Genomic DNA, 27,437 nt, shown 5'->3' on the forward strand with positions numbered 1-27,437 from the left:
TAGAGGTAAGCCAGGTCTGTTCCTTCCTCTACCAGGCGTAGTTAGTTCTCCGGCTGGCGCGTGGCATCTAGGAATTCGTAGGTATGCTCCCTGGCTACTATTAGTTGTGTGATAGATTTAGCTCACGGTCAGCTCTAGTTTCCATCACCCGAGAGCTTGTTTGTTATTTTTATGTTTCTGACGTTCCCTGTTATGACCCCAATGGCGAGGGTCTCAGAGGAATAAGTAAGTCTGCGAAGTACAAAAATCCAGCTCATAGGGCAGTGGTAACTGGGTTGACCATATATCTACTCCTAACGCCAACACTAGAAGTAGCCGGGGAACATGCCTACGTTGGTCGCTAGATGTCTCGCGCCAGCCGGAGAACTAACTACCCCTGGAAGAGGAAAACAAAGACCTCTCTTGCCTCCAGAGAAAAGACCCCAAAAGTAGGATACAAGCCCCCCACAAATAATAACGGTGAGGTAAGAGGAAATGACAAACACAGAGATGAACTAGGTTTAGCAAAGAGAGGCCCACTTACTAATAGCAGAATGTAGTAAGATAACTTATATGGTCAACAAAAACCCTATCAAAAATCCACGCTGGAAATTCAAGAACCCCCGAACCGTCTAACGGTCCGGGGGGAGAACTCCAGCCCCCCTAGAGCTTCCAGCAAGGTTAGGAAACAGATTATGTACAAGCTGGACAAAAATGCAAACAAAAACAAATAGCAAAAAGCAAGAAAGCAGACTTAGCTTAATCTAGCAGGAACCAGGATCAGTAGACAAGAGCACAACAGATTAGCTCTGATTACAACGTTGCCAGGCATTGAACTGAAGGTCCAGGGAGCTTATATAGCAACACCCCTGACCTAACGACCCAGGTGAGCATACAAGGGATGGCAGACATACCCAGAGTCAAATCACTAGTAACCACTAGAGGGAGCCAAAAAGGTAAATTCACAACAGTACCCCCCCTTAGTGAGGGGTCACCGAACCCTCACCAAGACCACCAGGGCGATCAGGATGAGCGGTGTGAAAGGCACGAACCAAATCGGCCGCATGCACATCAGAGGCGACCACCCAGGAATTATCCTCCTGACCATAGCCCTTCCACTTGACCAAGTACTGAAGCCTCCGCCTGGAGAGACGAGAATCTAAGATCTTCTCCACCACGTACTCCAACTCGCCCTCAACCATCACCGGAGCAGGAGGCTCAGCAGAAGGAACCACAGGCACAACGTACCGCCGCAACAAGGACCTATGAAATACGTTGTGAATGGCAAACGACACCGGAAGATCCAGGCGAAAGGATACAGGATTAAGGATTTCCAATATCTTGTAAGGACCAATGAAGCGAGGCTTAAATTTGGGAGAGGAGACCTTCATAGGAACAAATCGAGAAGACAGCCATACCAAATCCCCAACGCGAAGTCGGGGACCCACACCGCGGCGGCGGTTGGCAAAACGCTGAGCCTTCTCCTGTGACAACTTCAAGTTGTCCACCACATGATTCCAGATCCGCTGCAACCTATCCACCACAGAATCCACCCCAGGACAGTCAGAAGGCTCCACATGTCCTGAGGAAAAACGAGGATAGAAACCAGAGTTGCAGAAAAATGGCGAAACCAAGGTGGCGGAACTAGCCCGATTATTAAGGGCAAATTCAGCCAATGGCAAGAAGGTCACCCAATCATCCTGATCAGAAGAGACAAAACACCTCAAATAAGCCTCCAGAGTCTGATTAGTTCGCTCCGTTTGTCCGTTAGTCTGGGGATGAAAAGCGGACGAAAACGACAAATCAATGCCCATCCTACCACAAAAGGATCGCCAGAACCTGGAAACAAACTGGGATCCTCTGTCCGACACGATATTCTCAGGAATGCCGTGCAAACGAACCACGTTCTGGAAGAACACAGGAACCAGATCAGAAGAGGAAGGCAGCTTAGGCAAAGGAACCAAATGGACCATCTTGGAGAAACGATCACATATCACCCAGATGACAGACATGCCCTGAGACACCGGAAGATCAGAAATGAAATCCATAGAGATGTGTGTCCAAGGTCTCTTCAGGACAGGCAAGGGCAAGAGCAACCCGCTGGCACGAGAACAGTAAGGCTTAGCTCGAGCACAAGTTCCACAGGACTGCACAAATGACCGCACATCCCTTGACAAGGAAGGCCACCAAAAGGACCTGGCCACCAGATCTCAGGTGCCAAAAATTCCCGGGTGCCCTGCCAACACTGAGGAATGAACCTCGGAAATGACTCTGCTGGTCCATTTAGCAGGCACAAACAATCTGTCAGGTGGACAAGAGTCAGGCCTACCAGCCTGAAATCTCTGCAACACACGTCGCAAATCTGGAGAAATAGCTGACAAGATAACTCCTTCCTTAAGAATACCCACAGGTTCAGCGACTCCAGGAGCATCAGGCACAAAGCTCCTAGACAGAGCATCGGCCTTCACATTCTTAGAACCTGGTAAATACGAGACCACAAAGTCAAAACGGGAGAAAAACAATGACCAGCGGGCCTGTCTAGGATTCAGGCGTTTAGCAGACTCGAGATACATCAGATTTTTGTGATCAGTCAAGACCACCACACGATGCTTAGCACCCTCGAGCCAATGACGCCACTCCTCAAATGCCCACTTCATGGCCAACAACTCCCGATTGCCCACATCATAATTTCGCTCTGCCGGCGAAAACTTCCTAGAGAAAAAGGCACAAGGTCTCATAGTAGAGCAACCAGGGCCTCTCTGCGACAAAACGGCCCCTGCCCCAATCTCCGAAGCATCCACCTTCACCTGAAAGGGAAGTGAGATGTCAGGCTGGCACAAAACAGGCGCCGAAGTAAACCGGCGTTTCAACTCCTGGAAAGCCTCCACGGCAGCAGGAGCCCAGTTAGCTACATCAGAGCCTTTCTTGGTCATATCCGTCAATGGTTTAACAACGCTAGAAAAATTTGCGATAAAACGACGGTAGAAGTTAGCAAAACCCAAGAACTTCTGAAGACTCTTAACTGACGAGGGTTGAGTCCAATCATGAATAGCTCGGACCTTGACTGGATCCATCTCCACAGCAGAAGGGGAAAAAATGAACCCCAAAAAGGGAACCCTCTGTACACCAAAGAGACACTTTGAGCCTTTAACAAACAAAGAATTTTCACGCAAAATCTTAAAAACCGTCCTGACCTGCTCCACATGCGAGTCCCAATCATCAGAAAAAAACAGAATATCATCCAGATAAACAATCAAAAATTTATCCAGATACTTCCGGAAAATGTCATGCATGAAGGACTGAAAAACTGAAGGTGCATTAGAGAGCCCAAATGGCATCACCAAGTACTCAAAATGACCTTCGGGCGTATTGAATGCGGTTTTCCATTCATCGCCTTGCTTAATGCGCACAAGGTTGTACGCACCACGAAGGTCTATCTTGGTGAACCACTTGGCACCTTTAATCCGGGCAAACAAGTCTGACAACAGCGGCAAAGGATACTGAAATTTGACAGTGATCTTGTTTAAAAGCCGATAGTCAATACAAGGCCTCAAAGATCCGTCCTTTTTGGCCACAAAAAAGAATCCCGCACCAAGAGGGGAAGAAGAAGGACGGATATGCCCCTTCTCAAGAGACTCCTTGATATATGAACGCATCGCGGTATGTTCAGGTACCGACAGATTAAACAGTCTCCCCTTAGGAAACTTACTGCCAGGAATCAAATCTATTGCACAGTCACATTCCCTATGAGGAGGCAGTGCACTGGACCTAGACTCGCTGAAGACATCCTGATAATCAGACAAATACGCCGGAACTTCCGAAGGCGTAGAAGAAGCAATAGACAAGGGCAGGGAATCTCCATGAATTCCATGGCAGCCCCAACTTGACACTGACATTGCCTTCCAGTCCAAGACTGGATTATGGGTCTGTAACCATGGCAAACCCAAAACAACCAAATCATGCATTTTATGCAGAACAAGAAAACGTATCACCTCCCGATGTTCGGGAGTCATGCACATGGTAACCTGTGTCCAAAACTGCGGTTTATTTTTTGCCAATGGCGTAGCATCAATACCCCCTAAGAGGGATAGGATTTTCTAATGGCTCCAGAACAAAACCGCAGCGCTTGGCAAATGACAGATCCATAAGACTCAGGGCAGCACCTGAGTCTACAAACGCCATGACAGGATACGATGACAGTGAGCAAATCAAAGTTACAGATAGAATAAATTTAGGTTGCAAATTACCAATGGCGACCGGACTAACAACCTTAGTAAGACGTTTAGAGCATGCTGAGATAACATGTGTAGAATCACCACAGTAGTAACACAAGCCATTCTGGCGTCTATGAATTTTCCGCTCATTTCTAGTCAGGATTCTATCACATTGCATTAAATCAGGTGCCTGTTCAGACAACACCATGAGGGAATTTGCGGTTTTGCGCTCCCGCAACCGCCGGTCGATTTGAATTGCCAGGGCCATGGAATCATTCAGACCTGTGGGAATGGGAAAACCCACCATCACATTCTTAATGGCTTCAGAAAGGCCATTTCTAAAATTTGCAGCCAATGCACACTCGTTCCACTGGGTCAGCACGGACCATTTCCGAAATTTTTGTCAATACACTTCAGCCTCGTCCTGGCCCTGAGACATAGCCAGCAAGGCTTTTTCTGCCTGAATCTCAAGATTGGGTTCCTCATAAAGCAAACCGAGCGCCAGAAAAAACGCATCAATATCAGCCAATGCCGGATCTCCTGGCGCCAGCGAGAAGGCCCAATCCTGAGGGTCGCCCCGTAAAAAAGAAATAACAATTTTTACTTGCTGAGCGGAGTCTCCAGATGAACAGGGTCTCAGGGACAAAAACAATTTACAATTATTCCTGAAATTTCTAAATTTAAATCGGTCTCCGGAAAACAGTTCAGGAATCGGTATCTTAGGTTCTGACATAGGATTTCTGGTAACATAATCTTGTATGCCCTGCACACGAGCAGCAAGCTGGTCCACACCTGTAATCAAGGTCTGGACATTCATGTCTGCAGCAAACACAAGCCATTCAGAGGTAAAGGGGAAAAGAAAAAAAAATGAGAAAGAGAAAAAAAACCTCAGAATTTTCTTTCTTATAATCCCGCTTCTGCAATGCATTTAACATTTAATACTGGCCTGGCAAACTGTTATGACCCCAATGGCGAGGGTCTCCGAGGAATAAGTAAGTCTGCGAAGTACAAAAATCCAGCTCATAGGGCAGTGGTAACTGGGTTGACCATATATCTACTCCTAACGCCAACACTAGAAGTAGCCGGGGAACATGCCTACGTTGGTCGCTAGATGTCTCGCGCCAGCCGGAGAACTAACTACCCCTGGAAGAGGAAAACAAAGACCTCTCTTGCCTCCAGAGAAAAGACCCCAAAAGTAGGATACAAGCCCCCCACAAATAATAATGGTGAGGTAAGAGGAAATGACAAACACAGAGATGAACTAGGTTTAGCAAAGAGAGGCCCACTTACTAATAGCAGAATGTAGTAAGATAACTTATATGGTCAACAAAAACCCTATCAAAAATCCACGCTGGAAATTCAAGAACCCCCGAACCGTCTAACGGTCCGGGGGGAGAACTCCAGCCCCCCTAGAGCTTCCAGCAACGTTAGGAAACAGATTATGTACAAGCTGGACAAAAATGCAAACAAAAACAAATAGCAAAAAGCAAGAAAGCAGACTTAGCTTAATCTAGCAGGAACCAGGATCAGTAGACAAGAGCACAACAGATTAGCTCTGATTACAACATTGCCAGGCATTGAACTGAAGGTCCAGGGAGCTTATATAGCAACACCCCTGACCTAACGACCCAGGTGAGCATACAAGGGATGACAGACATACCCAGAGTCAAATCACTAGTAACCACTAGAGGGAGCCAAAGAGTTAAATTCACAACAGTTCCCTTGCCATTGGGAACCATGACAGTATGACCGGCCGCTGTTAAAGTTATTGGCAGAAGAAAGGAGAGAAAAAGGAAGCCTGTAGATTTTTTTTTTCTCCCCTATGTTTGCTCCATAGTTGGATCATTTGTATTCCGCTCTAATCACAGCCTTGCCTTTCTCTCCTTCTAATCCTTGAATGGCTCTGATCTCACCTGTTTAAAGATGGACCCTCAGAGTTTGGCTGCAGGTTTAAATAATCTTGCTACGAAGGTTCAAAATTTACAAGATTTTGTTATACATACTCCTATTTCTGAACCTAAAATTCCTACACCAGAGGTGTTTTCCGGAGATAGATCTCGGTTTCTGAATTTCAAATATAATTGTAAATTATTCCTTTCTCTCAGACCTCACTCCTCTGGAGATCCTGTCCAGCAGGTTAGGATTGTAATTTCTTTGCTGCGAGGTGACCCTCAAAATTGGGCATTTTCATTGACACCAGGGGATCCTGCGTTGCTCAATGTGGATGCGTTTTTTCTGGCTTTAGGGTTGCTTTATGAGGAACCTAATTTGGAGATTCAAGCTGAAAAAGCTTTGATAGCCCTATCTCAAGGGCAAAATGAAGCTGAGATATACTGCCAAAAATTTCGTAAATGGTCTGTGCTTACTCAGTGGAATGAGTGCGCCCTAGCGGCAAATTTCAGAGAGGGCCTTTCGGATGCCGTTAAGGATGTTATGGTCGGGTTCCCTGCGCCTACAGGTCTGAATGAGTCCATGACAATGGCTATTCAAATTGATCGGCGTTTGCGGGAGCGCAAACCCGTGCACCATTTGGCGGTATCTTCTGAAGAGACGCCAGAGAAAATGCAATGTGACAGAATTCTGTCCAGAAGCGAGCGGCAGAATTATAGGCGTAAAAATGGGTTATGCTTCTATTGTGGTGATTCTGCTCATGTTATATCAGCATGCTCTAAACGTACTAGGAAGGTTGACAAGTCTATTTCAATTGGTACTTTACAGTCCAAATTTATTCTGTCTGTAACCTTGATTTGTTCATTATCAGTTATTACCGTGGATGCCTATGTGGACTCTGGCGCTGCTCTGAGTCTTATGGATTGGTCCTTTGCCAGGCGCTGTGGGTTTGATTTAGAGCCTCTGGAAGTCCCTATACCTCTGAAGGGTATTGATTCTACACCTTTGGCTTGTAACAAACCACAATTCTGGACGCAAGTGACTATGCGTATGACTCCTGACCATCAGGAGGTGATTCGCTTCCTTGTGTTGTACAATTTACATGATGTTTTGGTGCTTGGATTACCATGGTTACAATCTCATAACCCAGTCCTTGACTGGAAAACAATGTCTGTGTTAAGCTGGGGATGTCGGGGGGCTCATGGGGACATACCTTTGGTTTCTATTTCGTCATCTATTCCCTCTGAGATTCCGGCATTTTTGTCTGATTATCGTGATATTTTCGAAGAGCCTAAAATTGGTGCACTCCCTCCCCACAGAGATTGTGATTGCGCCATAGATCTGATTCCTGGCAGTAAATTTCCAAAGGGTCGTTTGTTTAACCTATCTGTACCTGAACATGCTGCAATGCGAGAGTATATTAAGGAGTCCCTGGAAAAGGGACATATTCGTCCTTCGTCATCACCTTTAGGAGACGGTTTTTTCTTTGTCTCTAAAAAGGATGGCTCTCTGAGGCCTTGTATTGATTATCGACTCCTGAATAAAATTACAGTCAAATATCAGTATCTGTTGCCTTTGATGTCTGATTTGTTTGCTCGCATAAGGGGGGCTAAGTGGTTCTCTAAGATTGATCTTCGTGGGGCGTATAATTTGGTGCGAATTAAGCAGGGGGATGAGTGGAAAACCGCATTTAATACGCCTGAGGGCCATTTTGAGTATTTAGTGATGCCTTTCGGCCTTTCTAATGCACCTTCAGTCTTTCAGTCCTTAATGCATGATATTTTCCGTGAATATTTGGATAAATTTATGATTGTGTATTTGGACGATATTTTGATTTTTTCTGATGACTGGGAGTCTCATGTTCAACAGGTCAGGAGGGTTTTTCAGGTTTTGCGGGAGAATTCTTTGTGTGTAAAGGGTTCAAAGTGTGTTTTTGGGGTTCAAAAGATTTCCTTTTTGGGGTACATTTTTTCCCCTTCTTCTATTGAGATGGACCCTGTCAAGGTTCGGGCCATTTGTGATTGGACGCAGCCTACTTCTCTGAAGAGTCTTCAGAAATTCTTGGGCTTTGCTAATTTTTATCGTCGATTTATAACTGGTTTTTCTGGCGTTGCTAAACCTCTGACGGATTTGACTAAAAAGGGTGCTGATGTTGCCAATTGACGCTATCCATAATGTATTCCATCGGTCGTTGTTGCAGAGATATGAGGTACCGGTGGTTCCTTCTACTGAACCTCCTGCTCCTGTGCTGGTGGAGGGTGAATTGGAGTACGTTGTAGAGAAGATCTTGGACTCCCGTATTTCCAGACAGAGACTTCAATATCTGGTTAAATGGAAGGGCTATGGTCAGGAAGATAATTCTTGGGTAACTGCCTCTGATGTTCATGCCTCGGATTTGGTTTGTGCCTTTCATAGGGCTCATCCAGATCGCCCTGGCGGTTCTCGTGAGGGTTCGGTGCCCCCTCCTTAAGGGGGGGTACTGTTGTGAATCTGCTTTTTGGGCTCCCCTGGTGGTTGCTGGTGGTACTGGTGACTTGTGTGTGCTTTGCTGTCTCAGTTCACCTGCTCCCATCAGTGTTTGGGAGTTTCCTATTTATCCTTGCTCTCCAGTCATTTCCTTGCCGGTCATCATTGTAACCAGAGCCTTTGGGTTGCATGTTCCTGCTTCTAGTCTGCTGATCAGCTAAGTGGACTCTTAGTCCTTTTTGTTTTGTATTTTTGTCCAGTTTACAGTTTTGTCATTTTCTGTTGCTGGAAGCTCTTGCGGGCTGAAATTGCCACTCCTGTGTCATGAGTTGACACAGGAGTCTTAAAGTAATTTCAGGATGGTTTGTTGAAAGGGTTTTCAGTTGACCGTGAAGTCCTCTTTTGTATCCTTCTGCTATCTAGTAAGTGGACCTCTCTTTGCTAAATCTACTTTCATCCTGTGTATGTCTTTTTCCTCTGAACTCACCGTTAATATATGTGGGGGGCTGCTATCATCTTTGGGGAATTTCACTAGAGGTAAGCCAGGTCTGTTCCTTCCTCTACCAGGCGTAGTTAGTTCTCCGGCTGGCGCGTGGCATCTAGGAATTCGTAGGTATGCTCCCTGGCTACTATTAGTTGCGTGATAGATTTAGCTCACGGTCAGCTCTAGTTTCCATCACCCGAGAGCTCGTTTGTTATTTTTATGTTTCTGACGTTCCCTTGCCATTGGGAACCATGACAGATACACATACATATACTGTGCATACATACACATACTGTACATGCATACACAGCGATACAAATATACCATACATACACACATATACCGTACATATATACACAGATACACACAGATAGAAACACACATAGACACACACACATACAAGCATATACATACACACATACCAATGTGTGATATCAGCTCACAGGTGATCAGAGGAGCCCTGGATGAGGTCACATAGTTCAGCAGGAGAGGGCTGCAGAACCCACTGCTGTGGGGGAAGGGGCACAGAGCAGGCAGGACTGATATCAGCCCCCTGGTGCTGCCGTGTTGTGTGTTGTCCAGTGAAGTGAGCCTCCTCCCCCATCTCTTCTCTGTGAGGTGCAGCCTGCTCTGATTAGAACAGTGGAGGGAGCAGAAGGCACACACTAAGTCCTGCTCTTCCTCCATGATGGCTCTATGTGCTGTGCTGTGGGGCCCCTGACTGTAGGTGAGCACTCACCATTAGGACACGCCATGCAGGAGGACAGACGGCAGCCAGTGAGCGCTCTCCTCAGTCTGGTCACTGTGATGTAAGGAAAGCGTTCATTGGCCAGCGTCTCTCCCTGCATGACACGCCCCCTTTTTGATCTCCTGCACTTCGCGCCCCGCTCTCTCCCCGGCATTCCATGATTACAGGAGGGAGTGAGAGGGGCCCGATCCTGCATGATGCCGAGCCTGCCTCCAGGGCCCCTTCTCCACCTCTGGGCCCCGGAGCAGTGCCATCAGCAGTATGTCCAACCCTGGCTGGGGGCCCCTAGGCAGCTGCCTAGTCTGCCTGCCCCTAACGCCGGCCCTGGTGACTGGACAATATACTACGTGACTGGGCAGTATAACTACGTGGCTCTGCGCTGTATACTGCGCGGCTCTGCGCTGTAAACTGTGCGGCTCTGCGCTCCATACTGCGCGGCTCTGCGCTGTATACTGCGCGGCTCTGCGCTGTATACTGCGCGGCTCTGCGCTGTATACTGCGCGGCTCTGCGCTGTATACTGTGTGGCTCTGCGCTCCATACTGCGCGGCTCTGCGCTGCATACTGCGCGGCTCTGCGCTGTATACTGCACGGCTCTGCGCTGTATACTGCACGGCTCTGCACTCCATACTGCGCGGCTCTGCACTTTATACTGCGCGGCTCTGCGCTGTATACTGCGTGGCTCCGCGCTGCATACTGCACGGCTGTGCAATATACTACGTGGACATACATATTCTAGAATACCCGATGCGTTAGAATCGGGCCACCATCTAGTAATAATAATAATAAGACTACAGATAGTGCTTTGGAATTGTGCTGTACTGTCACTTTAAGAGCTGATATTATCTGACAAAAGCTGTGACCTGGTGGGCTGATGTAGAGTTCATATGCGTTGGCATAGTAACTGTGTCTGACTGCGCATATCAATGAGCTAATTGGCCAGGTGGCATTTGGCAGTTATTTTTAGAAATTGCCTCAGAAATCAGGCCCATTATAAACATATGGGGAAATTTCCCTATTGGAATGCATTGAGACCCTTTTTTCAAACGCAAGTTGCGCCAAAACTACAAATCCAATCAACATGAAAAATACTTAGCACACCACTTGGGGACGCTGGCTTCGAAATGACACCTCACTGGAGTCTGTGAGTGAAGCGGTTCGGGCCGCATTAACTGCGGACTGAATAATAATAATAAGAAGTTTACCACGATGGAATAACAATATAGTGCTTTGTGCCAAAGCACTATAAATAGATGGGTATTTCCTGAAGGAACCACAGATAGTGCTTTGGAATGGTGCCCGGGCTGCCCCTGCAAGACTTTCACACTTGGGTGCCCCTCAGGCGCTGGTTTCGTGGTTGTAGCCCCTCAGGGTTGAGGCCACTCTGGGTCCGATTTGGTGGGCGGGGTCACTCTGGGTCCGATTTGGTGGGTGGGGTCACTCTGGGACCGATTTGGTGGGCGGGGCACCTCAGGGACCGATTTGGTGGGTGTGGTCACCTCAGGGACCAATTTGGTGGGCGTGGTCATTCAGGGTCCGATTTGGTGGGCTGGGCATCTCAGGGTCCGATTTGGTGGGCGGGTTCACTCTGGGTCCGATTTGGTGGGCGGGGTCGCTCTGGGTCTGATTTGGTGGGCGGGGTCACTCAGGGTCCAATTTGGTGGGCGGGGCACCTCAGGGTCCGATTTGGTGGGCGGGGCACCTCAGGTGCCAATTTGGTGGGCGGGTCACTTTAAGAGCTGATATTATCTGGCAAAACCTGTGTCCTGGTGGGGTCATGTAGAGTTCGTAGGCGTTGGCATAGAAACTGGGTCTGACTGCGCATATCAATGAGCTAATCAGCCCAGGTGGCAGTTACATTTCAAATTGTCTCAGTAATCAGTCCAAATGGGAAAATTTCCCAATTGAAATACATTGAGACAATGCATTCCAATGAGGGGAAAAAAACGCAAATTGCGCCAAAACCACAAATCCGATCTACACGAAAAATACTTAGCACACCTCTCGTGGATGCTGGCTTCGAAATGACACCTCACTGGAGTCTGTGAGTGAAGCGGTTCGGGCCGCATTAACTGCGGACTGAATAATAATAAGAAGAAGTTTACCACGATGGAATAACAATATAGTGCTTTGTGCCAAAGCACTATAAATAGATGGGTATTTCCTGAAGGAACCACAGATAGTGCTTTGGAATGGTGCCCGGGCTGCCCCTGCAAGACTTTCACACTTGGGTGCCCCTCAGGCGCTGGTTTCGTAGTTGTAGCCCCTCAGGGTTGAGGCCACTCTGGGTCCGATTTGGTGGGAGGGGTCACTCTGGGTCCGATTTGGTGGGCGGGGTCACTCTGGGACCAATTTGGTGGGCGGGGCACCTCAGGGACCGATTTGGTGGGCGTGGTCACCTCAGGGACCGATTTGGTGGGCGTGGTCATTCAGGGTCCGATTTGGTGGGCTGGGCACCTCGGTCCGATTTGGTGGGCGGGTTCACTCTGGGTCCGATTTGGTGGGCGGGGTCGCTCTGGGTCTGATTTGGTGGGCGGGGTCACTCAGGGTCCAATTTGGTGGGCGGGGCACCTCAGGGTCCGATTTGGTGGGCGGGGCACCTCAGGTGCCAATTTGGTGGGCGGGTCACTTTAAGAGCTGATATTATCTGGCAAAACCTGTGTCCTGGTGGGGTCATGTAGAGTTCGTAGGCGGCATAGAAACTGGGTCTGACTGCGCATATCAATGAGCTAATCAGCCCAGGTGGCAGTTACATTTCAAATTGTCTCAGTAATCAGTCCAAATGGGAAAATTTCCCAATTGAAATACATTGAGACAATGCATTCCAATGAGGGGAAAAAAACGCAAATTGCGCCAAAACCACAAATCCGATCTACACGAAAAATACTTAGCACACCTCTCGTGGATGCTGGCTTCGAAATGACGCCTCACTGGAGTCTGTGAGTGCAGCGGTTCAGGCCGCATTAATTGCGGAAAAAAACTGAATAACAATAATAATACTAGATGGGTATTTCCTGAAGGAACTACAGATAGTGCTTTGGAATGGTGCCCGGGCTGCCCCTGCAAGAATTTCACACTTGGGTGCCCCTCAGGCGCTGGTTTGGTAGTTGTAGCCCCTCAGGGTTGAGGCCACTCCGGGTCCGATTTGGTGGGCGGGGTCACTCTGGGTCCGATTTGGTGGGCCGGCTCACTCTGGGTCCGATTTGGTGGGCCGGCTCACTCTGGGTCCGATTTGGTGGGCCGGCTCACTCTGGGTCCGATTTGGTGGGCCGGCTCACTCTGGGTCCGATTTGGTGGGCCGGCTCACTCTGGGTCCGATTTGGTGGGCCGGCTCACTCTGGGTCCGATTTGGTGGGCCGGCTCACTCTGGGTCCGATTTGGTGGGCCGGCTCACTCTGGGTCCGATTTGGTGGGCCGGGTCACTCTGGGTCCGATTTGGTGGGCCGGGTCACTCTGGGTCCGATTTGGTGGGCCGGGTCACTCTGGGTCCGATTTGGTGGGCCGGGTCACTCTGGGTCCGATTTGGTGGGCCGGGTCACTCTGGGTCCGATTTGGTGGGCCGGGTAACTCTGACTGACAGCAGGACAAGGGAATGGCTGATAACAGAGAGAAATAGACTGACAGCAGGACAGGGGAATGGCTGATAACAGAGAAATAGACTGACAGCAGGATGAGGGAATGGCTGATAAGAGAGAGAATAGACTGACAGCAGGACGGGGAATGGCTGATAACAGAGAGAAATAGACTGACAGCAGTACGGGGAATGGCTGATAACAGAGAGAATAATTGCGGGAAAAAAGCCTAATAAGAATAAATAGACTGACAGCAGGACAGGGGAATGGCTGATAACAGAGAGGAGCTGATATCTGACTGACAAAACCTGTTTCCTAGTGGGCTCGTAGGCGTTGGCATAGTAACTGCGTCTGACTGCGCATATCAATGAGTTAATCAGCCAGGTGGCAGTTTTGAAATTGCCTCAGAAATCAGGCCATTATACCACATGAGGAAATTTCCCTATTGAAATGCATTGAGCAATGCTTTCCAATGGGGGGAAAACAATTTTCAAACGCAAATTGCGCCAAAACTACAAATCCGATCGACACGAAAAATACTTAGCACACCTCTCGTGGACGCTGGCTTCGAAATGACACCTCACTGGAGTCTGTGCGTTTAGGGGTTCGGGCCGCATTAATTGCGGAAAAAAGCCTAATAATAATAATAATAATAAGTTATCCACGTTCGGATTACAATATAGTGCTTTGTTCCAAAGCACTATAACTAGATGGGTATTTCCTGAAGGAACTACAGATAGTGCTTTGGAATGGTGCCCGGGTTGCCCCAGCAAGACTTTCACACTTGGGTGCCCCTCAGGCGCTGGTTTGGTAGTTGTAGCCACTCTGGGTCCGATTTGGCGGGCGGCGCCACTCTGGGTCCAATTTGGCAGGCGGCGCCACCCTGGGTCCGATTTGGCGGGCGGCGCCACCCTGGGTCCGATTTGGCGGGCGGCGCCACCCTGGGTCCGATTTGGCGGGCGGCGCCACCCTGGGTCCGATTTGGCGGGCGGCGCCACCCTGGGTCCGATTTGGCAGGCGGCGCCACCCTGGGTCCGATTTGGCGGGTGGCGCCACCCTGATTCCGATTTGGCGGGGGGCGCCACCCTGATTCCGATTTGGCGGGCGGTGCCACTCTGGGTCCAATTTGGCGAGTGGCGCCACTCTGGGTCCGATTTGGCGGGCGGCGCCACTCTGGGTCCGATTTGGCGGGCGGTGCCACTCTGGGTCCGATTTGGCGAGTGGCGCCACTCTGGGTCCGATTTGGCGGGCGGCGCCACTCTGAGTCCGATTTGGCGGGCGGCGCCACTCTGGGTCCGATTTGGCGGGTGGCGCCACCCTGGGTCCGACTTGGCGGGCGGCGCCACCCTGGGTCCGATTTGGCGGGCGGCGCCACTCTGGGTCCGATTTGGCGGGCGGTGCCACTCTGGGTCCGATTTGGCGGGCTGCGCCAATCCGGGTCCGATTTGGTGGGCGGCGCCACTCTGGGTCCGATTTGGCGGGCGGCGCCACTCTGGGTCCGATTTGGCGGGCGGCGCCACTCTGGGTCCGATTTGGCGGGCGGCGCCACTCTGGGTCCGATTTGGCGGGCGGCGCCACTCTGGGTCCAATTTGGCGGGCGGTGCCACTCTGGGTCCGATTTGGTGGGCGGCGCCACTCTGGGTCCGATTTGGCAGGCGGCGCCACTCCGGGTCCGATTTGGCGGGCGGGGTCACTCCGGGTCCGATTTGGCGGGCGGCGCCACTCTGGGTCCGATTTGGCGGGCGGCGCCACTCTGGGTCCGATTTGGCGGGCGGCGCCACTCTGGGTCTGATTTGGCGGGCGGTGCCACTCTGGGTCCGATTTGGCGGGCGGCGCCACTCTGGGTCCGATTTGACGGGCGGCGCCACTCTGGGTCCGATTTGGCGGGCGGCGCCACTCTGGGTCCGATTTGGCGGGCGGCGCCATTCTGGGTCCGATTTGGCGGGCGGCGCCACTCTGGGTCCGATTTGGCGGGCGGCGCCAGTCCGTGTCCGATTTGGCGAGCGGCGCCACTCTGGGTCCGATTTGGCGGGCGGCGCCACTCTGGGTCCGATTTGGCGGGTTGGGTCCGATTTGGTGAGCGGGGCAATAATTATAATAAGACTACAGATAGTGCTTTGAAATTGTGCTGCGCTATCACTTTAAAAGCTGATATTATCTGGCAAAACTGTGCTGGCGTGGTCATATACAGTTCGCAGGCGTTGGCATAGTAACTGGGCCTGACTGCGCATATCAATGAGCTAATCAGCCAGGTGGCAGGTACATTTCAAATTGCCTCAGAAACCCGGCCATTATAACCTATGGGAAAATTTCCCTATTGAAATGCATTACAATGAGGGGAAAAAACATTTACAAACGCAAATTGCGCCAAAACTACAAATCCGATCAACACGAAAAATACTTAGCACACCTCTTGGGGACGCTGGCTTCGAAATGACACCTCACTGGAGTCTGTGAGTGAAGCGGTTCGGGCCGCATTACGTGCGGACTGAATAATAATAAGAACTAGATGGGTATTTCCTGAAAGAACTACAGATAGTGCTTTGGATTGGTACCCAGGCTGCCCCTGCAAGACTTTCACACTTGGGTGCCCCTCAGGTGGGCGGGGTCACTCTGGGACCAATTTGGTGGGTGGGGTCACTCTGGGACTGATTTGGTGGGCGGGGTCACTCAGGTTCCAATTTGGTGGACGGGGCCACTCGAGGTTCGATTTGGTGGGCGGGGTCACTCTGGGTCCAATTTGGTGGGTGGGGTCACTCTGAGTCCGATTTGGTGGGCGGGGTCACTTGGTACGATTTGGTGAGCGGGGTCACTCTGGGTCCAATTTGGTGGGCGGGTTCACTCTGTCCGATTTGGTGGGCGGGGTCACTCTGGGTCCGATTTGGTGGGTGGAGCGACTCAAGGTCCGATTTGGTGGGCTGGGCACCTCGGGGTCTGATTTGGTGGGCGGGGTCACTCTGGGTCCGATTTGGTGGGCGGGGCCCCTCAGAGACCGATTTGGTGGGCGGGGAGCCTCGGGGTCCAATTTGGTGGGCGGGGCATCTCGGGATCCGATTTGGTGGGCGGGGCACCTCAGGAACCGATTTAGTGGGCGGGGTCACTCTGGGTCCGATTTGGTGGGCGGGGTCACTCGGGGTCTGATTTGGGGCGGGACCACTCGGTGCACTTACTTTTCACCCACGGGATTGGGGTGCACTTACTTTTCACCCATGGGACCAGGGGTGCACTTACTTTTCACACACGGGACGAGAGGGTGTCATAGTCACTTTATTCTGATGTTTGACTTTGATAAATGATCATGTCCTAAAATTGACACCGTACATTTGCATAGCTGCCATCTTTGGAAGGTCAAGTTGGGGGTAATGGAAAGTTCGCCATTATTTCCTATGGGAATTTTTTTTTTTACAATGCAATTTTTTAAAAAACTACAAATCGGATCGGCACGAAAAATACTTAGCACACCTCTCGTGGACGCTGGCTTCGAAATGACGCCTCACTGGAGTCTGTGCATGCAGCGGTTCGGGCCGCATTAATTGCGGAAAAAAACTGAATAATAGTAAGTTTACCACGTTTGGATTACAATAATAATACTAGATGGGTATTTCCTGAAGGAACTACAGATAGTGCTTTGGAATGGTGCCCGGGCTGCCCCTGCAAGACTTTGACACTTGGGTGCCCCTCAGGCGGTCCGATTTGGTGGGTTGGGTCAATCTGGGTCTGATTTTGTGGGCGGGGTAAATCTAGGTCCGATTCGGTGGGCGGGGTCACTTTTGGTCCGATTCTGTGGGCGCGGCTACTCTGGGTCCGATTCGGTGGGCGGAGCCACTCTGGGTCCGATTTGGTGGGCGGGGCACCTTAGGGACCAATTTGGTGGGTGGGGTCACTCGGTCCGATTTGGTGGGCTGGGCACCTCAGGGTCTGATTTGGTGGGCTGGGCACCTCAGGGTCCGATTTGGTGGGTGGGGTCACTCTGGGTCCGATTTGGTGGGCGGGGTCACTCTGGGCCCGATTTGGTGGAAGGGGTCACTCTGGGTCCGATTTGGTGGAAGGGGTCACTCTGGGTCTGATTTGGTGGAAGGGGTCACTCTGGGTCCGATTTGGTGGGCGGAGCCACTCTGGGTCCGATTTGGTGGGCGGGGTCACTCTGGGTCTGATTTAGGGGCGGGGTCACTCTGGGTCCGATTTGGTGGGCCGGGCCCCTCGGGGTCCGATTTGGTGGGCCGGGCCTCTCGGGTTCCGAATTGGTGAGCGGGGTAATCTACTATCTAATTGTCTAAGGGCACTTCCGTCTTTCTGTCTCACAACACCGCTACGTCATCATCTCGTGAGACCGCAATGCACTCTTGGGACCGGAGCGCGCAACAAGCATCGTGTACCGGCCGCTCTAGGAGGTGCAACAACCATCAGATACCGGCCGCTCCAGGAGGTGAGTATGTAACTTTTTTATTTTAATTCTTTTTTTTTTTTAACAGGGATATGCAGTATACTATGTGACTGGACAATATACTACGTGACTGGGCAGTATAACTACGTGGCTCTGCGCTGTATACTGCGTGGCTCTGTGCTGTATACTGCATGGCTCTGCGCTGTATACTACGCGGCTCTGCGCTGTATACTACGCGGCTCTGCGCTGTATACTGCGTGGCTCTGCGCTGTGTACTGCGCGGCTCTGCGCTGTGTACTGAACGGCTCTGCGCTGTGTACTGCGCGGCTCTGCACTGTGTACTGCGCGTTCTGCGCTGTATACTGCGCGGCTCTGCGCTGTATACTGCGCGGCTCTGCGCTGTATACTGCGCAGCTCTGCGCTTTGTACTGCGCGGCTCTGCGCTATATACTGCGTGGCTCTTCGCTGTATACTACGCGGCTCTGCGCTGTGTACTGCGCGGCTCTGCGCTGTGTACTGCGCGTGTCCGTGCTGTGTACTGCGCGGCTCTGCGCTGTGTACTGCGCGGCTCTGCACTGTGTACTGCACGGCTCTGCGCTGTATACTGCGGGGCTCTGCACTGTATACTGCGGGGCTCTGCGCTGTATACTACGCGGCTCAGCGCTGTATACTGCGCGGCTCTGCGCTGCATACTGCGTGGCTCTACGCTGCGTACTGCGCGGCTCTGCGCTGTATACAGGGTGGCTCTGCGCTGTGTACTGCGCGGCTCTGGGCTGTGTACTGTGCGGCTCTGCACTGTGTACTGTGCGGCTCTGCGCTGTGTACTGCGCGGCTCTGCGCTGTGTACTGCGTGGCTCTGCGCTCTGTACTGCGCGGCTCTGCGCTGTGTACTGCGCGGCTCTGCGCTGTATACTGCGCGGCTCTGCGCTGTGTACTGCGCGGCTCTGCGCTGTGTACTGCGCGGCTCTGCGCTGTGTACTGCGCGGCTCTGCGCTGTGTACTGCTCGGCTCTGCGCTGTGTACTGCGCGGCTCTGCGCTGTGTACTGCGCGGCTCTGCGCTGTGTACTGCGCGGCTCTGCGCTGTGTACTGCGCGGCTCTGCGCTTCATACTGCGCGGCTTTGCGCTGTGTACTGCGCGGCTCTGCGCTGTGTACTGCACGGCTCTGCGCTTTATACTGCGCGGCTCTGCGCTGTGTACTGCGTGGCTCTGCGCTGTGTACTGCGCGGCTCTGCGCGGTATACTGCGCGGCTCTGCGCTTTATACTGTGCGGCTCTGCGCTCTGTACTGCACGGCTCTGCGCTGTCTACTGCGCGGCTCTGCGCTGTGTACTGCTCGGCTCTGCGCTGTGTACTGCGCGGCTCTCCGCTTTATACTGCGCGGCTCTGCGCTGTGTACTGCGCGGCTCTGCGCTGTGTACTGCGCGGCTCTGCGCTTTATACTGCGCGGCTTTGCGCTGTGTACTGCATGGCTCTGCGCTGTATACTGCGCGGCTCTGCGCTGTGTACTGCACGGCTCTGCGCTGTGTACTGCGCGGCTCTGCGCTGTGTACTGCGTGGCTCTGCGCTTTATACTGCGCGGCTCTGCGCTGTGTACTGCGCTGCTCTGCGCTGTGTACTGCGCGGCTCTGCGCTGTGTACTGCTCGGCTCTGCGCTGTGTACTGCACGGCTCTGCGCTGTGTACTGCGCGGCTCTGCGCTGTGTACTGCACGGCTCTGCGCTGTGTACTGCGCGGCTCTGCGCTGTGTACTGCACGGCTCTGCGCTGTGTACTGCGCGGCTCTGCGCTTTATACTGCGCGGCTCTGCGCTGTGTACTGCGCGGCTCTGCGCTTTATACTGCGCGGCTCTGCGCTGTGTACTGCGCGGCTCTGCGCTGTGTACTGCGCGGCTCTGCGCTGTGTACTGCACGGCTCTGCGCTTTATACTGCGCGGCTCTGCGCTGTGTACTGCGCGGCTCTGCGCTGTGTACTGCGCGGCTCTGCGCTGTGTACTGCGCGGCTCTGCGCTGTGTACTGCACGGCTCTGCGCTTTATACTGCGCGGCTCTGCACTGTGTACTGCACGGCTCTGCGCTGTGTACTGCGCGGCTCTGCGCTGTGTATTGCACGGCTCTGCGCTTTATACTGCGCGGCTCTGCGCTGTGTACTGCGCGGCTCTGCGCTGTGTACTGCGCGGCTCTGCGCTTTATACTGCGCGGCTCTGCGCTGTGTACTGCGCGGCTCTGCGCTGTGTACTGCGCGGCTCTGCACTGTATACTGCGTGGCTGTGCAATATACTACGTGGACATGCATATTCTAGAATACCCGATGAGTTAGAATCGGGCCACCATCTAATAATTATAAGACTACAGATAGTGGTTTGGAATTGTGCTGTACTGTCACTTTAAGAGCTGATATTATCTGACAAAACTTGTGACCTGGTGAGCTGATGTAGATTTCATAGGCGTTGGCATAGTAACTGTGTCTGACTGCGCATATCTATGAGGTAATCAGCCAGGTGGCAGTTATTTTTAGAAATTGCCTCAGAAACCAGCCCATTATAAACGTATTGGAAAATTTCTCCATTGAAACGCATTGAAAGACTTTTTTCAAACACAAATTGCGCAAAAACTACAAATCCGATCGGCACGAAAAATACTTAGCACACCTCTTGGGGACGCTGGCTTCGAAATGACACCTCACTGGAGTCTGTGAGTTTAGCGGTTCGGGCCGCATTACGTGCGGACTGAATAATAAGAATAAGAAGAAGTTATCCACGGTGGAATAACAGTATAGTGCTTTGTTCCAAAGCACTATAACTAGATGGGTATTTCCTGAAGGAACTACAGATAGTGCTTTGGAATGGTGCCCGGGCTGCCCCTGCAAGACTTTGACACTTGGGTGCCCCTCAGGCGGTCCGATTTGGTGGGTTGGGTCACTCTGGGTCTGATTTTGTGGGCGGGGTAAATCTGGGTCCGATTCGGTGGGCGGGGTCACTTTTGGTCCGATTCTGTGGGCGCGGCCACTCTGGGTCCGATTTGGTGGGCGGAGCCACTCTGGGTCCGATTTGGTGGGCGGGGCACCTTAAGGACCAATTTGGTGGGTGGGGTCACTCGGTCCGATTTGGTGGGCTGGGCACCTCAGGGTCTGATTTGGTGGGCTGGGCACCTCAGGGTCCGATTTGGTGGGTGGGGTCACTCTGGGTCCGATTTGGTGGGCGGGGTCACTCTGGGCCCGATTTGGTGGAAGGGGTCACTCTGGGTCCGATTTGGTGGAAGGGGTCACTCTGGGTCTGATTTGGTGGAAGGGGTCACTCTGGGTCCGATTTGGTGGGCGGAGCCACTCTGGGTCCGATTTGGTGGGCGGGGTCACTCTGGGTCCGATTTAGGGGGCGGGGTCACTCTGGGTCCGATTTGGTGGGCCGGGCCCCTCGGGGTCCGATTTGGTGGGCCGGGCCTCTCGGGTTCCGAATTGGTGAGCGGGGTAATCTACTATCTAATTGTCTAAGGGCACTTCCGTCTTTCTGTCTCACAACACCGCTACATCATCATCTCGTGAGACCGCAATGCACTCTTGGGACCGGAGCGCGCAACAAGCATCGGGTACCGGCCACTCCAGGTGCAACAAGCATCGTGTACCGGCCGCTCTAGGAGGTGCAACAACCATCAGATACCGGCCGCTCCAGGAGGTGAGTATGTAACTTTTTTATTTTAATTCTTTTTTTTTTTTTAACAGGGATATGCAGTATACTATGTGACTGGACAATATACTACGTGACTGGGCAGTATAACTACGTGGCTCTGCGCTGTATACTGTGTGGCTCTGCGCTGTATACTGCGTGGCTCTGCGCTGTATACTACGCGGCTCTGCGCTGTATACTACGCGGCTCTGCGCTGTATACTGCGTGGCTCTGCGCTGTGTACTGCGCGGCTCTGCGCTGTGTACTGCACGGCTCTGCGCTGTGTACTGCGCGGCTCTGCACTGTGTACTGCGCGTTCTGCGCTGTATACTGCGCGGCTCTGCACTGTATACTGCGCGGCTCTGCGCTTTGTACTGCGCGGCTCTGCGCTATATACTGCGTGGCTCTTCGCTGTATACTACGCGGCTCTGCGCTGTGTACTGCGCGGCTCTGCGCTGTGTACTGCGCGTGTCCGTGCTGTGTACTGCGCGTGTCTGCGCTGTATACTGCGCGGCTCTGCGCTGTGTACTGCTCGGCTCTGCTCTGTGTACTGCACGGCTCTGCGCTGTATACTGCGGGGCTCTGCACTGTATACTGCGGGGCTCTGCGCTGTATACTACGCGGCTCTGCGCTGTATACTGCGCGGCTCTGCGCTGCATACTGCGTGGCTCTACGCTGTGTACTGCGCGGCTCTGCGCTGTATACTGCGCGGCTCTGCACTGTATACTGGGTGGCTCTGCGCTGTGTACTGTGCGGCTCTGTGCTGTGTACTGCGCGGCTCTGCACTGTGTACTGCGCGGCTCTGCACTGTATACTGGGCGGCTCTGCGCTGTGTACTGTGCGGCTCTGCGCTCTGTACTGCGCGGCTCTGCACTGTGTACTGCGCGGCTCTGCGCTGTGTACTGCGCGGCTCTGCGCTGTGTACTGCGCGGCTCTGCGCTGTGTACTGCGTGGCTCTGTGCTGTGTACTGCTCGGCTCTGCGCTGTGTACTGCGCGGCTCTCCGCTGTGTACTGCGCGGCTCTGCGCTGTGTACTGCGCGGCTCTGTGCTGTGTACTGCGCGGCTCTGCGCTGTGTACTGCTCGGCTCTGCGCTGTGTACTGCACGGCTCTCCGCTTTATACTGCGCGGCTCTGCGCTGTGTACTGCGCGGCTCTGCGCTGTGTACTGCGCGGCTCTGCGCTGTGTACTGCACGGCTCTGCGCTGTGTACTGCACGGCTCTGCGCTGTGTACTGCGCGGCTCTGCACTGTGTACTGCGCGTTCTGCGCTGTATATTGCGCGGCTCTGCACTGTATACTGCGCGGCTCTGCGCTTTGTACTGCGCGGCTCTGCGCTATATACTGCGTGGCTCTTCGCTGTATACTACGCGGATCTGCGCTGTGTACTGCGCGGCTCTGCGCTGTGTACTGCGCGTGTCCGTGCTGTGTACTGCGCGTGTCTGCGCTGTATACTGCGCGGCTCTGCGCTGTGTACTGCTCGGCTCTGCTCTGTGTACTGCACGGCTCTGCGCTGTATACTGCGGGGCTCTGCACTGTATACTGCGGGGCTCTGCGCTGTATACTACGCGGCTCTGCGCTGTATACTGCGCGGCTCTGCGCTGCATACTGCGTGGCTCTACGCTGTGTACTGCGCGGCTCTGCGCTGTATACTGCGCGGCTCTGCACTGTATACTGGGTGGCTCTGCGCTGTGTACTGTGCGGCTCTGTGCTGTGTACTGCGCGGCTCTGCACTGTGTACTGCGCGGCTCTGCACTGTATACTGGGCGGCTCTGCGCTGTGTACTGTGCGGCTCTGCGCTCTGTACTGCGCGGCTCTGCACTGTGTACTGCGCGGCTCTGCGCTGTGTACTGCGCGGCTCTGCGCTGTGTACTGCGCGGCTCTGCGCTGTGTACTGCGCGGCTCTGTGCTGTGTACTGCTCGGCTCTGCGCTGTGTACTGCGCGGCTCTCCGCTGTGTACTGCGCGGCTCTGCGCTGTGTACTGCGCGGCTCTGCTGTGTACTGCGCGGCTCTGCGCTGTGTACTGCTCGGCTCTGCGCTGTGTACTGCGCGGCTCTCCGCTTTATACTGCGCGGCTCTGCGCTGTGTACTGCGCGGCTCTGCGCTGTGTACTGCGCGGCTCTGCGCTGTGTACTGCGCGGCTCTGCGCTTTATACTGCGCGGCTTTGCGCTGTGTACTGCGCGGCTCTGCGCTGTGTACTGCGCGGCTCTGCGCTGTGTACTGCACGGCTCTGCGCTTTATACTGCGCGGCTCTGCGCTGTGTACTGCACGGCTCTGCGCTGTGTACTGCGCGGCTCTGCGCTTTATACTGTGCGGCTCTGCGCTCTGTAGTGCACGGCTCTGCGCTGTCTACTGCGCGGCTCTGCGCTGTGTACTGCTCGGCTCTGCGCTAAGTACTGCGCGGCTCTCCGCTTTATACTGCGCGGCTCTGCGCTGTGTACTGCGCGGCTCTGCGCTGTGTACTGCGCGGCTCTGCGCTGTGTACTGCGCGGCTCTGCGCTTTATACTGCGCGGCTCTGCGCTTTATACGGCGCGGCTCTGCGCTGTGTACTGCACGGCTCTGCGCTTTATACTGCGCGGCTCTGCGCTGTGTACTGCACGGCTCTGCGCTGTGTACTGCGCGGCTCTGCGCTGTGTACTGCGCGGCTCTGCGCTTTATACTGCGCGGCTCTGCGCTGTGTACTGCGCGGCTCTGCGCTGTGTACTGCGCGGCTCTGCACTGTATACTGCGTGGCTGTGCAATATACTACGTGGACATGCATATTCTAGAATACCCGATGAGTTAGAATCGGGCCACCATCTAATAATTATAAGACTACAGATAGTGGTTTGGAATTGTGCTGTACTGTCACTTTAAGAGCTGATATTATTTGACAAAACTTGTGACCTGGTGAGCTGATGTAGATTTCATAGGCGTTGGCATAGTAACTGTGTCTGACTGCGCATATCAATGAGCTAATCAGCCAGGTGGCAGTTATTTTTAGAAATTGCCTCAGAAACCAGCCCATTATAAACGTATAGGAAAATTTCTCTATTGAAACGCATTGAAAGACTTTTTTCAAACACAAATTGCGAAAAAACTACAAATCCGATCGGCACGAAAAATACTTCGCACACCTCTTGGGGACGCTGGCTTCGAAATGACACCTCACTGGAGTCTGTGAGTTTAGCGGTTCGGGCCGCATTACGTGCGGACTGAATAATAAGAATAAGAAGTTTACCACGATGGAATAACAGTATAGTGCTTTGTTCCAAAGCACTATAACTAGCTGGGTATTTCCTGAAGGAACTACAGATAGTGCTTTGGAATGGTGCCCGGGCTGCCCCTGCAAGACTTTCACACTTGGGTGCCCCTCAGGTGCTGATTTGGCAGTTGTAGCACCTCAGGGTTGAGGATTTGGTGTGCTGGGCACCTCGGGGTCCGATTTGGTGGGCCGGGTCACTCGGGGTCCGATTTGGTGGGCCGGGTCACTCTGAGTCCGATTTGGTGGGCCGGGTCACTCTGAGTCCGATTTGGTGGGCCGGGTCACTCTGGGTCCGATTTGGTGGCCAGGGTCACTCTGGGTCCGATTTGGTGGCTAGGGTCACTCTGGGTCCGATTTGGTGGCCCGGGTCACTCTGGGTCCGATTTGGTGGCCTGGGTCACTCTGGGTCCGATTTGGTGGGCCGGGTCACTCTTGGTCCGATTTGGTGGGCCGGGTCACTCTGGGTCCGATTTGGTGGCCCGGGTCACTCTGGGTCCGATTTGGTGGCCCGGGTCACTCTGGGTCCGATTTGGTGGCCCGGGTCACTCTGGGTCCGATTTGGTGGGCCGGGTCACTCTGGGTCCGATTTGGTGGGCCGGGTCACTCTGGGTCCGATTTGGTGGCCCGGGTCTCTCTGGGTCCGATTTGGTGGACCGGGTCACTCTGGGTCCGATTTGGTGGCCCGGGTCACTCTGGGTCCGATTTGGTGGCCCGGGTCACTCTGGGTCCGATTTGGTGGGCCGGGTCACTCTGGGTCCGATTTGGTGACCCGGGTCACTCTGGGTCCGATTTGGTGGCCCGGGTCACTCTGGGTCCGATTTGGTGGCCCGGGTCACTCTGGGTCCGATTTGGTGGCCCGGGTCACTCTGGGTCCCATTTGGTGGCCCGGGTCACTCTGGGTCCGATTTGGTGGCCCGGGTCACTCTGGGTCCGATTTGGTGGGCCGGGTCACTCTGACAGCAGGATAAGGGAATGGCTGATAACAGAGAATAGACTGACAGCAGGACAAGGGAATGGCTGATAACAGAGAGAATAGACTGACAGCAGGACAGATGAATGGCTGATAACAGAGAGAAATAGACTGACAGCAGGACGGGGAATGGCTGATAACAGAGAGAATAGACTGACAGCAGTACGGGGAATGGCTGATAACAGAGAGGAGCTGATATTATCTGACTGACAAAATCTGTTTCCTAGTGGGCTCGTAGGCGTTGGCATAGTAACTGCGTCTGACTGCGCATATCAATGAGCTAATCAGCCAGGTGGCAGTTTTGAAATTGCCTCAGAAACCAGGCCATTATACCATATGAGGAAATTTCCCTATTGAAATGCATTGAGCAATGCTTTCCAATGGGGGAAAACAATTTTCAAACGCAAATTGCGCCAAAACTACAAATCCGATCGACACGAAAAATACTTAGCACACCTCTCGTGGATGCTGACTTCGAAATGACACCTCACTGGAGTCTGTGCGTTTTACGGTTTGGGCAGCATTAATTGCGGAAAAAAGCCTAATAATAATAACTAGATGGGTATTTCCTGAAGGAACTACAGATAGTGCTTTGGAATGGTGCCCGGGCTGCCCCTGCAAGACTTTCACACTTGGGTGCCCCTCAGGCGCTGGTTTGGTAGTTGTAGCCCCTCAGGGTTGAGGCCACTCTGGGTCCGATTTGGTTGGCCGGGTCACTCTGGGTCCGATTTGGTGGGCCGGGTCACTCTGGGTCCGATTTGGTGGGCAGGGTCACTCTGGGTCCGATTTGGTGGCCCGGGTCACTCTGGGTCCGATTTGGTGGCCCGGGTCACTCTGGGTCCGATTTGGTGGCCCGGGTCACTCTGGGTCCGATTTGGTGGCCCGGGTCACTCTGGGTCCGACTTGGTGGCCCGGGTCACTCTGGGTCCGACTTGGTGGCCCGGGTCACTCTGGGTCTGACTTGGTGGCCCGGGTCACTCTGGGTCCGACTTGGTGGCCTGGGTCACTCTGGGTCCGACTTGGTGGCCCGGGTCACTCTGGGTCCGACTTGGTGGCCCGGGTCACTCTGGGTCCGATTTGGTGGGCCGGGTCACTCTGGGTCCGATTTGGTGGGCCGGGTCACTCTGGGTCCGATTTGGTGGCCCGGGTCACTCTGGGTCCGATTTGGTGGCCCGGGTCACTCTGGGTCCGATTTGGTGGCCCGGGTCACTCTGGGTCCGATTTGGTGGCCCGGGTCACTCTGGGTCCGATTTGGTGGCCCGGGTCACTCTGGGTCCGATTTGGTGGCCCGGGTCACTCTGGGTCCGATTTGGTGGGCCGGGTCACTCTGGGTCCGATTTGGCGGGCCGGGTCACTCTGGGTCCGATTTGGCGGGCCGGGTCACTCTGGCTCCGATTTGGCGGGCCGGGTCACTCTGGCTCCGATTTGGCGGGCCGGGTCACTCTGGCTCCGATTTGGCAGGCCGGGTCACTCTTGGTACGATTTGGCGGGCCGGGTCACTCTGGGTCCGATTTGGCGGGCCGGGTCACTCTGGGTCCGATTTGGCGGGCGGCGCCACTCTGGGTCCGATTTGGCGGGCGGCGCCACTCTGGGTCCGATTTGGCGGGCGGCGCCACTCTGGGTCCGATTTGGCGGGCGGCGCCACTCTGGGTCCAATTTGGCGGGCGGCGCCACTCTGGGTCCAATTTGGCGGGCGGCGCCACTCTGGGTCCAATTTGGCAAGCGAAGCCACTGGGTCCGATTTGGCGGGCGGCGCCACTCTGGGTCCGATTTGGCGGGCGGCGCCACTCTGGGTCCGATTTGGCGGGCGGCGCCACTCTGGGTCCGATTTG

Source organism: Ranitomeya variabilis, chromosome 4 (assembly GCF_051348905.1).
Source record: "Ranitomeya variabilis isolate aRanVar5 chromosome 4, aRanVar5.hap1, whole genome shotgun sequence".
Classification (NCBI taxonomy): domain Eukaryota; kingdom Metazoa; phylum Chordata; class Amphibia; order Anura; family Dendrobatidae; genus Ranitomeya; species Ranitomeya variabilis.